This window comes from Rattus norvegicus, chromosome 13 (genome assembly GCF_036323735.1).
Source record: "Rattus norvegicus strain BN/NHsdMcwi chromosome 13, GRCr8, whole genome shotgun sequence".
NCBI classification, from domain to species: Eukaryota; Metazoa; Chordata; class Mammalia; order Rodentia; family Muridae; genus Rattus; species Rattus norvegicus.
Window position 1 is genome coordinate 106,409,465 of NC_086031.1, and position 14,823 is coordinate 106,424,287.

Here is a 14,823-nt window from a genome sequence, read left to right on the forward strand (position 1 = left end):
GTTGAGGTATCCAGGTGAAGTGAGGTCTTCTTGTAGACCTGGCCTTCTAGAAGGAGTATAGCATGATCTTGGATGCTAAGTTCTCCTGTGTTGCCAAACACATTTTCTTTATTGATTTCACAAATGGCCAAGTTGCCGAATGCTGAGCACAAATGGAAAGGTAAACTTAGAGTCTAGAAAGGGCAGGTACCTAATCCTGGTTGGATGATCCCTTAGGAGGAGTGCGAGTCTCTCGCAGGAGGAGGCATGAGTCTCAGGGGATCAAGTAGCTGACATGTGGGGATGAGAGCAAGCCATGGGAATGAAGGCTCAGGCAGAAAGCTGCAGCTGATCTGGGAGGGCAAAGTGTGCTGGGAATTGAACCCAAGGGCTTTGTGAATGTGAGGCATGAACTGTACTATTTCCCAGCTCAGGAAGAAATACGTTCTCTGGCTTTATGAGCAGGTACTTACTGAACTGTTGGCAGCATGCTCTTTGGGGATTAATTATTGTCATTGCTGATGGGACAGCGATTAATTCATGGGCCATGTGTCTGTCATCAGAAGTGCATCTTAAAGAAGGTTCTGTATAAGCTACAGACATTTGTATATACATGTATATACACATATATACACATGTACATATGTATATATGTGTTTATATGTATGTGATTATATGTGAGTGTACATGTGTGTATGATATGTGTTTCCATATATGTATGTGTATATGTGTATGTATATGTATATGCGTGTGTTTGTGTGTGTATATGAGTATATGTGTATGTATGTGTGTATATATGTATGTATGTATATATGTGTATATGTGTGTGTCTATGTGTGTATATGTATATGAGTGTGTGTGTGTGTGTGTGTGTTTGTGAGGTGGTGTGAGCTGAGGGGGTTATGAGTTTGGAGCTGGGACTCTGCAGTCTGGCTTGGCTGAGGAGGAGGAAGACAAGAAGATGGGAGCAGTGGGGGACAGGGGGCATCTGGGTTAAAAATAAACCTTTGGTAATGAGCCAGGGCCTCTTGTTTCTTCACCAGTGTCTACAAATACACCTGTGGTTCTTCTGACACTCCCTCAGAGAGAGGTCGTAAGACGCAGACCCGTAGTCTCAGCTCAGTGGTGACTGGTCCAGTGTTTGTATCCTAATCACTGATGTATCCAGCTCTGAGTGGCAGTACCTGCCACCCTCCCATCCCCCACCGCTCTTCCTGCCTCAGCTCTGAATCCTGCTACAGGAAGCCTCCGTGCAGTGAAACATCCCAAGTACCTCACACTTCCCCCAGCCTCCCCAGCCCACCAACCTCACGAAACATACTGTCCTTTCCAGGGAAGCCATCCTCACCAGTCGTTCAAAGATGTCTGCAGCTTAAATTAGGCAGGAGAACTTCCACATGTCCTTCTGCTCAGAGTGATGCCTAAGCTCAGCTCCAGCTCAGCCTGTGGTGGGAACCACGGTGAGGTCTGCCCCCGAGGCTTCGTGGCCTTGAAGCCCCGTTCAGAACATGATGGGACGGTCCCGAGTCAGCCTGAGTCCTGGATAGTTACACACCAGTGTCATTCTGAACTGCATCCTGTCTGTGTAACTATTTGTCCAGAGCCCATCTCTGGCCCCTTCCCCTTTTCTCTGTGAGCTCTGAACAGGGAAGAAACCCACTGCCTCCCTCTGAGGTGTATTCTCAACATTCAGCAGAAGGGGCCAGGCACCAGTGGTCAGGGTCGAACAGTCAGGGTTGAACTCCCCTCTCTCTTTGCAGTGGATTTTCTTTATCTTTCCCATCACAGGGTTGCCTTTTTGGCTTTTTTTTTTAAATCTGACTCTAACATGTATCTTTGTAGTGTTTTTGTTTGTGAGAACAAAGGTTCTTTAAACAGCCGTGAGAGGCAGGTCTGGATCCTGCTTTGCCTGGGGGAACAGCACTCTGACCCAGGACAAACAGCCCCAGCTCTCTGAGCCTCATTTTCTTTACCCAAAGAGTGAGAATATGTTTATTTTTCTTATAAGATGACATTGACAGTTCACTCTGTTTGTCTACTTACATGTTTGTTTTTGTATACATGTATGGGAGGCGGTGATGTTCCATGAGTCAGACTTGGAGGTCAGAGGACAACATGAAGGGGTAAATGTCTTAGTCAGGGTTTCTATTCCTGCACAAAACATCATGACCAAGAAGCAAGTTGGGAAGGAAAGGGTTTATCCAGCTTACACTTCCACATGGCTGTTCATCACCAAAGGAAGACAGGACTGGAACTTACTCGGGTCAGGAAGCAGGAGCTGATGCAGAGGCCATGGAAGGATGTTACTCATTGGCTTGCTTCCCCTGGCTTGTTCAGCTTGCTCTTATAGAGTCCAAGACTTCCAGCCTAGGGACAGCACTGCCTGCAATGGGTTAGCACCCCCACCCAACACTAATTGAGAAAATGCCTTACAGCTGGATCTCACAGAGAACTCCAGCTTGTGTCAAGTTGACATACAAAACCAGCCAGTCCACTAAGTTTTCACACTGTACCTTTTGGCTCTCAGAAACTGAATCCAGCTCATCAGGGCCTTGTGATAAATGCCTTTACCTGCTCAGCTATCTTGCTGGTCTTTGAATAAATTTGTTAGCTGACAGTGTTGTGAAGATTTGCTGGAACCACTAGCTCAGACCATAGTCAAATACACCTATGGGATGTGTTTATCATTGTGTGTGCACGCACATGTGTGTGTGTGTGCGTGTGTATGTGTGTGTGTTTGTGTGTGAGCACATGTGTGTGTATGTGTGTGAGCACATGTATGTATGTGTGTATATGTGTGTGTATGTGTGTGTATGAGCACGTGTGTGTATGTGTGTGTACGTATGTGTGAGCACATGTGTGTGTATGTGTGTGTATGTGTGTGTATGTGTGAGCACATGTGTGTGCTCGTGCACACGAGCATGTGCGTGCAGGGACAGAGGTCACTGTCAGGTGTCTTTCTCAATCACTTCCCCACTTTTCCACCTGGAGCTCACTGATCAGGCTAGGCTGGTGGGCAGAGTTCAAACTGTATCCAGACCCCGTGGTGATCTCTAATCTGCTGTAATCTCCTGCCCTTCAGGAACCCGAAACCACCCAATGCCTGAAGCTGTGGCGCTTGCTCTCGATTTTGAATGTTTTAAGCCAGAGTTCATAGCCCGTTGCAGACACTTAGATTTGTAGTCAGTCTCTTCAGTCTGCTCCTGGAAAGAGGACATCTCTGTCTCTCTTTCTAGAAGCCGAAGGAAGCACCTGGCAGACTCTGTTGTAGACTGTGATTCTCTCCCAGGCAAAACAGCCACCGTCTGCTTCAGATGTCTGTGCCCGCTCAAGGGCGTTCATCAGGATGGGTCTTACTGTTGGCATTCCTCATAGAGAGATGGGGGGAGAGGATCTCTGGGCCCTTACTAGAGCTTTGAACAGCCCTCTGGCTCCATGTGTGCAGAACAGGGAAGGGGAACCACCTTCTATGCTAGATGATGACTTCAAAGTGTAGCTGCTTCTCCCACCACCCCATCCCTGGTCCATCTGTCAGTAGCCCCACACCCATGCACCATGTGTGAGCTCAATACATTTGCTGGCTTCCCTTGGTGAACTTAGGTGAAATTATGCCTTGGTCTGTTGTTGGTACTTTAAGAGGAGAGGTAGATGTCGAAGTCTTTGTCTCAGGGAAGAACTCTTCAACAAACACACTGGACCCTTCCCTGACTTGAAGATTCAAAACCCAGCCTATCCCCTTGGAGATTCAGGTCTCCATGGTAACATCAGTTCACCTGTAGTGCTGGCTGACACAGGGTGGAGTCCCTTTCTGGTTCATTGCTAACAGAAACCTCTTAAAGTTAGGAGCAGTCACAGGGGAAGATCTGCTTACCTGAACACCCTTGCTCAGGAACACAGCAAGAGTTCCTCAGGCAGATCTCATCCTGTCTGCTGCTGCTGCCGCCGCTGCTGCTGCTGCTGCCGCCGCTGCTGCCCCTGCCCCTGCTGCTGCAGTCCTTGATCTCTAGCATGGTTTTCTGTGCTATTCTTGCTCTCACCCCTTTCTCCTTGCTTTCTCTCTTCCTTTCTAGTTTCCTTGTGCATGAGGTTGGTGTGTACTCTCCTACAGAGAGCTGAACTTTGTCTGGGATGCTGGACATCATGATTTGTGTGTCCCCATAGCAGGGTGCTAGGTGGGTTCCATCTACCCTTCTGCAATAGACCTCCATTTTAACCTGGCTCGTGTATAAAATAAATTCAACTCTCAGAGACTTAGCTGAACTCCTCAGGCCCAGGGGTCTCTCACTCTTAATGGTGTTCTCTCACTCTCTCTCTCCCTCCCTCTCTCTACCAGATTCTGTCCCTTAGACCATCTATGGTAGACAGGAAAGGCCCCCAACCTGCTCTTCAGTGTTTCTACGAAGGCTTCCTTGGGTAACAGGTTCTGCTGACACAACTTCTCTTACCTGTGAATTGGGGGTGGTTGAAATCTGGTGTCAGAATCAAGACTTGTCATGAAACGGGGACGAATACATCTGTTTCCACAAGGGCTGTGCCATGAAGCCGCGCCACGTGTAGCTTACACTTGGTTTCTTTTCACATGCGTTGCTCATGCTCGTGATAAGCAATATCCAAAACAACTGCTGACATCCTAAATTGCCTTGAATCTCTGGTGATCGTCTGGAGTATTCCTGTGGCTTGCTTGTTTGGTAATCTGTCAGTGTTACTCTCAGGTGAGTGGGACAGGAAGATGCGACCATACACCTGGCTCTGTTAGAAAGGTGGAGGCAGAGAGAAGGCCCAGAAGAGCCCTGGGGCAAGAGGAGGAGGCCTGGAGCAAGAAGAGGAGCACTAGGGCAGGAAGATGACATCTGAGGCAAGAGGTGGAGCCCTGGCCTTTCTACTTTTTCACAGCCACCTCCACAAACCATTTACTATGTTGAGGCATTGATCTTCCTTACTCTGTTCTTGTCCTCTATGTTTGCTGGTCCTGGTATCTTAGTGTCTAGACTCCTATTAAAGATTGGTGTGTGTGTGTGTGTGTGTGTGTGTGTGTGTGTGTGTGTGTGTGCTATGTCTGTGTATGTATATGTGTCTTTCTCTGTATATGTGTCTGTATGTGTCTCTGTGTTTATGTGTGCATATTTGTGTCTCTGTGTCTTGTCTCTCTATGTATCTGTGTCTCTGTGTGTCTGTGTGTTTTGTGTATGTTTATGTGTGTGTCTGTGTGTGTCTCTGTGTCTCTGTATCTGTGTGTCTGTGTGTGTTTGTATCTATGTCTTTATGTCTGTGTGTCTCTGTGCATCTGTGTCTGTGCGTATATCTGTGCCTCTGTGTCTGTTTGTGTGTATCTGTGTGTCTGTGTGTCTATCTGTGTATGTGGTGTGATGTGATTATAGACCACAGAAATCCTCTGCTGCAAAGTTCCCCACCTATGAGAGCCACAACAATACCTATTCTCTAGACTTCTCCATCTAGAAACAGATCAACTTCCACCTTGGTAGGGTGCCAGATCCTCATGGTGGCCCACACAGTGACAAACTGCAGCATAGTCTGAGGTGGTAAATAAAGTTTGTCAACTGCCCCTGACACTGAATGTAAAGGGTTTGTGAAGGTTAAAACCCAGGCCTTAGCTTGACAGAGCTCAGAGTCAAGTATGATTGAATGCCATCTTAAAATGCAGTTTGAAAGTGGGCAGCAGTGCAGATAAGATGGTAGAATGCTTCCCTAGACTCATGGAACCCAAACAGGGCATGGCAGCACACATCTGGGATGTAAGCACTTGGGAGGTGGAGGAGGGAAAAGCAAAGTTAAAACTCATCCTCAGCTATGTATCTGAAGCTTCCCCACCTGCATCTCAAACACACCAAAGAAAAAGCCACACGATTGATTCCACCAACTCTGAAGAGTGGAAACTGGATTTACTTTCTTGCTTGAAACCAAACAAACAGAAGAATCCATGGAACAGTGTGCTTACAACACTGGAACTCATGCTAGCCAGGACAGTCATCCCCAAAGGACAGGAAACAGTGAAGGTAGCCCTGTGATTCCCCCCATTTGTAGCTTTGTAATAATTGTAGCTGGAGCTGTAAGAAGGGGTAACACAGGCAAAGCGTAAGAAAAGGGAACTGAGAATCTGTCTGGGGTGTCCCGATGCGGCTGGACATCAACCAGGACTTGAGGTGAGCAGAGAGATACCCAAGAATACAGAACACAGTGGGTGGGGCTCACAGGGGCAGAGAAGAGAGCCAGCTCCCACCGGGCACATGGATGCATAGATACTGAGGGTGAATTTCCCAAAGAGTCCTTAGCAGTAAAGATGGATCTACTCCATGCCGAGTACAGCCATGGATTCTTAACAGCAGGGCCAGTAATTCGGGCTGTTTTCACATGCTTGGGTGGATCCTCAATGTCTTCATTTCTCTGTTCTCAACACTTCCCAGAGTGCAACACTCCTTATTTCCACTAATACACTCCACACCATCTCATCCTAACAAGAGCCCACTGCCTTCATTTTGTGTGCTGGAGGTTTTCACCCTGTGGCTGTTTTACAGTATTCTCCTTTCGCCTGAGAACTCAGTAGACTTCCAGTTAGGAGACCACAAAGACTGACCAAGCCTGAAATCTCTGAAAAGACCTCCATTTACATATTATATGACCCTAGATGTTGAGCATTGCTTATCAGCCTATAAAACCCATCCTAATGAGAGGTCATTTGTAGTTTGCATCATCAGCCTGAGTGAATTCTGGGTTTTCTTAGGGACAGGCCAATCCTGGCTCTTATGGGCATCATGCACCCCTTATCTTGAGCGTTGTTTCTGAGTCAAAAGAACTTGTCTTTATGAGGGAAGCCATATGTGCTTTGTAAAGAGTTTCAGTGTAAATATGTCTTAAGCTTTGATGTACACCTGGAACTAAACTCCTTTTCACCAGGAAACTTTCCCCCGAATTGTTCTGTGCTTAAACATGTCTGAGCAAACCATCTGGTGTCAGACTCTGTGCAGTTTGGACCAGCACCAGCTACTAACTCAGGCTGACCCAGATTTCGGTCTTGCCTCTCTGTGGGTCATTCCTCTGCCAGATGTGTTGCTTGCAGGGACCCTCCACAGTCGAGAAAATCCCAGAGCCCAACCTAATATAGACAACTACTGATTGAAACTCCCTTCCTGGGTGATTCTAGATTGTGTCACGCTGACAACTAAACTAACATCCATACTCACCTAGGCCAAGGATGGGTCCTTTCCCTTGTTTCGTGCCTCATCCAGCAGGGACCAAAGACACCATCTGTGATGTTCTGGTGGTCAGAACCAGAGCCAGTGGGGCAAGCTGGCTTGGGTACTGTCACCAAGGCAGTCTTCTACACACAAACCTAGCGAGTCTCTCCACATTACAGTTTGGTGGGTGAAGAGCAGCAGCAGCAACAGAATTCTGTTCTGATATCCCTGACCTCCCTGCCCCATCAGGAGCCCAGGGAAGAACTGAGCATCTGTAGTGAGATCTTGGATTGAAGGCCTCCCTTGGGCAAAGAGAGTTAAGCTCTCTGAACTCCTTCTTCTCTATTACTAGAACTCTATTACCAGGCATGGCGGCACAGCCCTGTAATCCCAATACTGGGGAGGTGGAGGCAGGAGAACCATGAGTTGGAAGTCAGCAAAGGACACTTAGAGAGATGTTAATTCAAAAAATGAGAGGTGGGGGTGGGGTTCAGGCCCCCAAAAGGACAAGCAATATGATTCTTGGCCTTGACCTGGGCCAGAAGGTTTGTAAGTGGGAAGGGACAGGAGGAGGACAAGAAAGGGACAGGAAAGGGAAGTGTGTGTGTGTGTGTGTGTGTGTGTGTGTGTGTGTGTGTGTGTGTCTGTGTGTGTGTGTGTGTGTGTGTGTGTGTGTTCCCCCCATCGTCACACTGGGAAGGCAGTGTCTCTCTGCCTCTGAAGGAAATTTCCTGTGAAGTGCTGACTAATTCTAGCAGTCCATAGGTGAGGAACAGCAGGCAAAAAGCACATAGTCCCAAAGCCATGAGAGCCATCCTGGACAGAGGCATGCAGTTTGGCAGCTGTAGGTACACAGGAGTCTGCCTGAATATTACTTCAGTGCTGGTTCTTCAGGCTCTGGTTGTATCAGGAGAGATGATTTCCTGCAAGCCTGGATATTTCTGGTCCTGGAGATAAACTAGGAGGAGGCCTCCAGAGTGTGCAGGATGCAGTGAAAGCTGCTTCTAACCCTGGACATTAGAGTGAGGCCATAGACCATAGTCACCGTGGCTTTGATGGCTTCAGTGTTGCAGAGGAGAAAGAAATATTAAGTGAATCTGGTGCTACCTGCTTTGTGTTACCATTTTAGGAAATACTTTATCTAGTACAGAGCAGGAATCTGACCCAAAGATTGAGGTACCCTGCTTTTAGTTACCTAGGAGACACCTGCAGGAAGAGGTCAGTGAGCTTAATGAAAGTGGTCCCCAGGCTGGGAGGAGGTTAACCTTGGTGTTTAATCCTTCCAAGAATCTAGCTCAGTCATCTGCAGGCAGTTCCCTGTGCCCATCTTGCATTTAAAGCTCTGTATTGGCGGCTTTTTCCTGTTCAACTTGCACTAAGCTTGCTTGAGGCCTTGGGGGTTCTCAAAACAGAATATCAAAACCCTGTCAATCTTCTTCGTTGACAGACACAAAGCCTCACATGCTGCACAATTAGTCCTCTCAATTATACACTGAGGTCTGTAATGTGACTGGGATGTGCTTAAGCCCTGTGAACTGGGATGCCAGAGATGACAGGCAGGAGGTGACAGGCTTTGAAGCGACAGACTGGGAGGTGATAGACTGGGAGGTGACAATGTGAGGTGACAGACTGGGAGGTGACAGAATGGGAAGTGATGGGTAGGAGGTGACAGCTTTCTCAGAGTCATACAACAGGAAGTGCTTGACTCAGGATTCTATCTTGTACTGCATCTAGAATCCTGGGGCCACCCTAGATTTCCCACACCACTTAAGGGGCCACCCTAGATTGCCCACACCATCTACCTTCCTGAGGACCTCAGACGCCCAACTTGCTAAACTTACCGTGACTCATGAAACACAGTGGGGTTTGTCCACGAAGGACAACAGTCTATATACGTGTATTCTGTGTTGCTCTAATGCCTGGGCTGTGTTCGGAAGTAAACTTCTTCACTTCCAAACATGCACTCAATTTTCCAGTGGATAAGGGCCAACATGTGAGACACAGACAATGTTGGCTTTGTGGTTTGGCCAGAAGGGACAGGCTCCTCTCCATTGGAAGTAAATCCCTCTCAGTATCCTTCATGTTCATGACAGGCATTTGCTACCCATCCACACCTGTGGCTGAGTTCCTTCTGTCTGCATAGATCAAAGAATGTTTTTTCCTAAATGTTTTCTGCACATGGTGTCTCATGCTTGCTTCTGGTTGATAACATGGGCATAGAATGGGGAGCCTTGGTTTCTGAGTGTTTGTTCCAGGGAATGACTCCTGGAGCCATTCACTCCTCCCTCCACAGTGTCCCCACTACATGCTGGCACCTGTGGGCTGCATAGACACTTTCACAGCTTCTGTGATTCCCTGGGTATTAAGGACTCCATTCTGAGGAGTGATAACTTGGTGATACTTTTTCCTTTCAGGACTGAAAAGGTTTAGAGATTTTTGCCTGGTGTGACTTCTAATTAGTGAGGAGTTTAGATGCAAGCTTCAATTTCTTATTCCAAACAGAGAGAAACACCTCAGCAGCCCTGAGCAAACACTCCCAGTCTGAAAGGGAATGAGTTCCTTCCCCTCCTCAGCCGCCTCAGGATGCTCAAGGGGACACTGAAGGCTTCTCTGACTCATCACGAAGGAGACAGAAAGCTCTGTCTTCTAATCCCGAAAATGCTGCTGCGCCTTGAAGAAAGAGGGGGGGAGCGGGTTTGCAGGCTGAGCTGGGCTGGCATCTGTGAGCATCCTGTCTGAGCACAGAGCACAGCTTCCATGAGCCTCTGGAAATGGAGGAATGAGGTCACCTATTCACAGGTGGCTTGGGAGAAGATTCCCCCAGCCTTGACTTTCTTTGAAGCCATCCTGTGATTCTGTCTTCCCACTGGGGGTTTCAGCAAACCCTTCATCCCCCATCTCCCCAATGAGGGTAGACCTTGGCCAACCACTGCTCACTAAGAATATCAGTCATCACCTCCTGAGCACGTGGTGTACTTACTTAGGACTACCACCTCATGCGGGTCAGTTTTAAAAACACTCAGTAGACTTTCTGGTTTAGTGTCAGTTTCAACCATTGGCAATATTGAGTGCAAAATATAGAGATTTCCCCATCTTCCTCCTATGCGTCTAAATTCCACCTGCCTTGTTATCACCGCTCCTGACAAGTTCCTTTGCCACAACTGCTGAACCTATGTTGACACATCATTACTAAAGTTCATGAGGGTTTATGCAAATGTGTGTTGATCCATCATTAGAGTTTCCAGTTGCATGTTAGCACTGCCCACCCCTCTCTGTCCCATCGGTTTGCCACATCATAAGTAGCAACCACTGGTCTTTTTTTTTTTTTTTTTTTACCTGAGCCAGCATAGTAACACACAGCTTTAATCCCAGCATTTGAGAGACAGACTCTCATCTGTCTTTTGAGTTTCAGGCCAGCCAGGGCTTCATATAAGACCCCGTCTCAAAACAAAACAAAACAAAACAAAACAAAACAAAACACGGAATGCAGTGCAGTCAGAATCATATGGTGAGCAGCCTCTGCACTTGACTTCTCTTACATCCTCCGTGTCTTACCATGGCTTGATAGTTCCTTTCATTTTGATGCTGTATGTTAGTTAGTCCATCATCTGGACGGACCATCATTTGTCCAATCGTCTGCTGAAGAGCATTTCAGTCGCTCTTCAGGTCTTGGCAGTGATCCACAAAGCTGCTGAGTCCATGTGCAAGCGCTCCTCTGACTGCTAAGCTCAGCTTGTTTGGGTAAGCATGAAGAATGGGTGGATGGCTTACAGGACAGGAACGTGTCTTCCTAAGCACCGTGCTGTTTTGAGCATCCCGTGGTTCCAACGTTCTTGTCAGCACTTACTGTTATCATTCTGGTTTTTGACCATTCTCATCGGAGTGGCAGTGGTTTATTATCGCTTCTGTTTGCACTTCCTTCCTATTCTGAGGCAGAGCAGCCTGTCATCCAGAACCAGGATGATATAGATGTATTTTCTATGTTTTCCTGTAGGAGTTGTGTGATTTTGTTTTGGAGAGAGATGTGGCATTTGTTGTGAGTTAATCTTTATGAAGACTGTGAGGCCCATGCTTGATCTGTATTTACATATGGCTGTCCAGTTGTTTGAATGCGGTTTGTTGTAAGACTGTCTCTATGGTGTATGTAGTCAATGCTGTCATGTGCCCATGGTGTTGCGTTTGTTCCTTTATCATGGATCAGTTAAGCATGTTTGTGTGGGCCTATTTGTGGACTTTCTAATCTGTTGCAATGATTGTCCATGCTTCACCAATAATCTATCATCTATAGCTTTATAGTTGTGGGCTCTGTTACCTGTGATTCTTCTCCTTTGATATTATTAGCATCTCAGTTTTCAGAATCAGGGTCTGGAGAGATGAGATGCTTCAGCGATTAAGAACATTGGCTGTCTTCCCAAAGGATCTGGGTTCAATTCTCAACACTCACATGGCAGATCCCAAACATCCGTAACTCCAGTTTCAGGGGACTCTGCTCTTTACTGGCTTCTGGAAACACACGTGGTTATGCAGACATACACATACATACATACACAGAAGATAATGAAATATTTTCAAGTTTACAGTTAGCTTGTTAATAGCCATACAGTATCTTAAAAATAATTACTGGAATTTAATCTTTTTGCAGAACTAGCTTTTGGTTTTGTTGGATATTTTACCAATTTCATTGATTTATGTCCATTTTTATATATTGATCATATATCCAAATTCTGCATGTTATTTATGGTATACAGTGTGATTCCTTGAAAACTATAAAGCACATAAAGGTCAGCTAAGGGCAGTTCAAATCTATGTCTTCTTAAACAATTTTCTCTTCAGTTAAGAAGTTCTGAATTCCTCTCTCTAGTTCTTAAAAGAAAGATTGTTGCAGACTATAGCCACCCATCTGCACTGTAGAACAAATGGAACTTATTCCTCCTTGAACTCCTACTTTCATACACGCTGTGTGAACCGCTCTGCCACGTGTCATAGTTTCTCTTCCTGTCACTGTGATGAAGCACCCTGACAAGAGCAACTTAAGGGAGGAAGGGTTTTCTTTGGCTTACAGTTCTAGGTTGCCATTTATCATGGCGGAAAGCAAGGCAGCCAGGGCTTGGAACAACTGATTGCGCCACATCCACAAGTAGGAAGTAGAGAGAAACGAATTCCTGCTGTGCTCAGCTCCCTTCCTTCAGTCATGCAGTCTAGGGAATGGTGCCACCCAGAGTGGGCAGGTCTTCCTACTTGGATTAATTCAATCAGGATACCCTGCCACACACAGAGGCATGCCCAGAGACCCACCTCCAGTCGAATCTGGATTCTGGGTTGACAGTCAGCACTGTCACGTCCTTCTTTCTAGACTCTTGGCACCTCTGAGGATCCGTACCACGCTCTTATACAAAATCAGGGTTTGAAGTGTCTACCTGTGAGTGAGAACATTCAGCATCTGTCTTTCTGTACCCTGCTTCATATAGCATCTTCCATTTTTATCCACATTGCCACACATAACAAATTCCATGCTTATGGGTGACATCGTAGTGTTTACATATATGTTCAGATTTCCCTAAAAGCATTGTTTCTGCTACATCCCACTAATTTTGACAAATTTTTGCTTCTGTTTTTCATGTAGTTCAAAATAGCTTGAAATGTCCGTGCAGTTTTGTTCCTTGACCCCTGTGTTGTTTAACCCTTTGATTTCCCAGCTGTCGGTGCTGATTTCTGTCTTCATTCCATGTTGCCTGAGAGCAGACACCATGTCGTTTCTGTTGTTTTACATTTGCTAAGGTGTCTGTGGTAGTCAGACTGTGGTAAATGTTCCATGTAGACATGAGGAGAGCATGTGCTCTGCTGTAGTTGGATGACATAGTCTGTGCATGCCTATAGTCCCAGGACTAATGGTATTATTGAGTTTTAACTGTGCCCTTACTGATTTTCTGTCTTTCTCATCTGTCTTATTTCAAAGAGAAGGGCGGCTGGGTCTCTAGCTGTGTTTAGTGTTTACCTGTTTCTCCTTTTATTCCATTTATGCACATACTCCCTGCCCCCAGCATTCTGTTGTTGGTGCACACACAGTAATGATTATGTGTCTTCAAGAATAATTGGGCCGTTTATAACACATTGTTTGGCACCTCTTCTCAACACAGTGTCTAAGGGACCTCTTTAAGCCATAAACTACACAAAACCCAAAGACAGTCAAGAGCTAGAAATGGTGTGGTAAAATAGTAAATTTATATACCTGGTTTTTAATTCAGGAAACTATTGAGTGGACTCAATTACTTATACATGTAATTAATTTCTTACAATTGTACGTTTTGTTACGTTGGTATTAGCAAGAGGAGAGAGATCACTCGTTTACGCATCACCATGGATACACTGGCAGTCTTTTACAGGAAATGCAGAGACCGGGATTGTATTCCCTCTAGTGGGAAAAGCAGAATATCGTATAAGTAATGATTCCCAGCCCAGCAGTAGGAGGGCTTTCACTGCATGGCTTTTCAGAAGCTCAGTGGAATTGTTGGACTCTGTGTTGAATAAATCCTACGGGCAGTTCAATGATAAAATGGGAGCAGATCAGGGAGAGACCTTCAACATGGCTGCTGCTGGCGTTGTGGGAACAGGTAGAACACGGTGCCTCCTCCACTTCACGCTGAAGGGAGTAAACCCTTAGTCTGTCCTCTAATGGCTCCCATGACCTACCCAGCATCTGGCGTCTGACTTCATCTGCCTTCACCATGGGATCCAAGCTCAGGGCACAAGCAGCCATCCAACTGATGAAGCTGCCTCCAGTGTCTGTCCTCCTTCACATCCTGCTGCTAGACCTGCCCCTCCCTTCTCTGCCCTTCCCCCTTTTTTCCGTACCAGTGACCACATAAATACATGTTTAATGAGGCTGTCGTAGCTAAATTTTTAGAAAGCAGCTTGTTGCTTCCAAAACAAACAGTGCTTTTTTACAAGTCATGTGTCCCCACTGGCAAACTGTCAAAATCAGGCTTTGTATTTTTTTCTTTCCTTTTTCCCTTTGTAATTTAGAGGGAAAGCTACTCCCTAAACCAATTCAGATCTCCCTCAAGAAACGAAATTACCCGTGAACTTATTACACCTAGTCAGAGCGAGATCAAACGCTGGAGACAAAAGTGGAGACAGCAAGCTGATGTATCCCATCCATTCTGAGTTACTTTCTGCTGTGTGACCAATGGAGACAGAAAAGATTATGTCAGGCAGCATTTCCCCACACACTTAGTGGGGCTCAAAGGTGCTGAGCTGGGAAAGAGGTGCTGGGAAATTCTACACGGGGCCACCAGGTGTCCTTTGTAGCCCCTGCAGGACTGAGCTCCTTGTAGAATCAGGATTGCATGGGTTTGACATTTGGTGTGCCTATATTAAATACTGTCAAGAGAGGCCCATAGATCAAAGGTCCCACGGGGATGGAAGTTCTCAAGGGGCTAATAGGTGTCAGAGAGCAGGACAGGGCTTTGGGTCGCCTATAGAGGCAGTTATTTCTGGCCCTGCTGAAGAGTATCACGGGCCATGTCTTAAATGTCCCTCAAAAGCTCATGGGTGGAGAGATGGCTTGGTCCAGTTGCAGTGGGACCTCTGACCTCATAGATGGGTTATTTATTTATAGATTGGTCAGTTTGGAGGGGGGAACTTTGTTATA

At 46.3% G+C, this 14,823-nt stretch overlaps 1 protein-coding gene across 5 annotated transcripts in view; it reads left to right on the forward strand.

Annotated features, from left to right (window-relative positions):
- The window catches only part of Kcnh1 (potassium voltage-gated channel subfamily H member 1), a 302,612-nt gene that overhangs the window by 156,364 nt on the left and 131,425 nt on the right, over positions 1-14,823 (forward strand). The window lies entirely within an intron of this gene.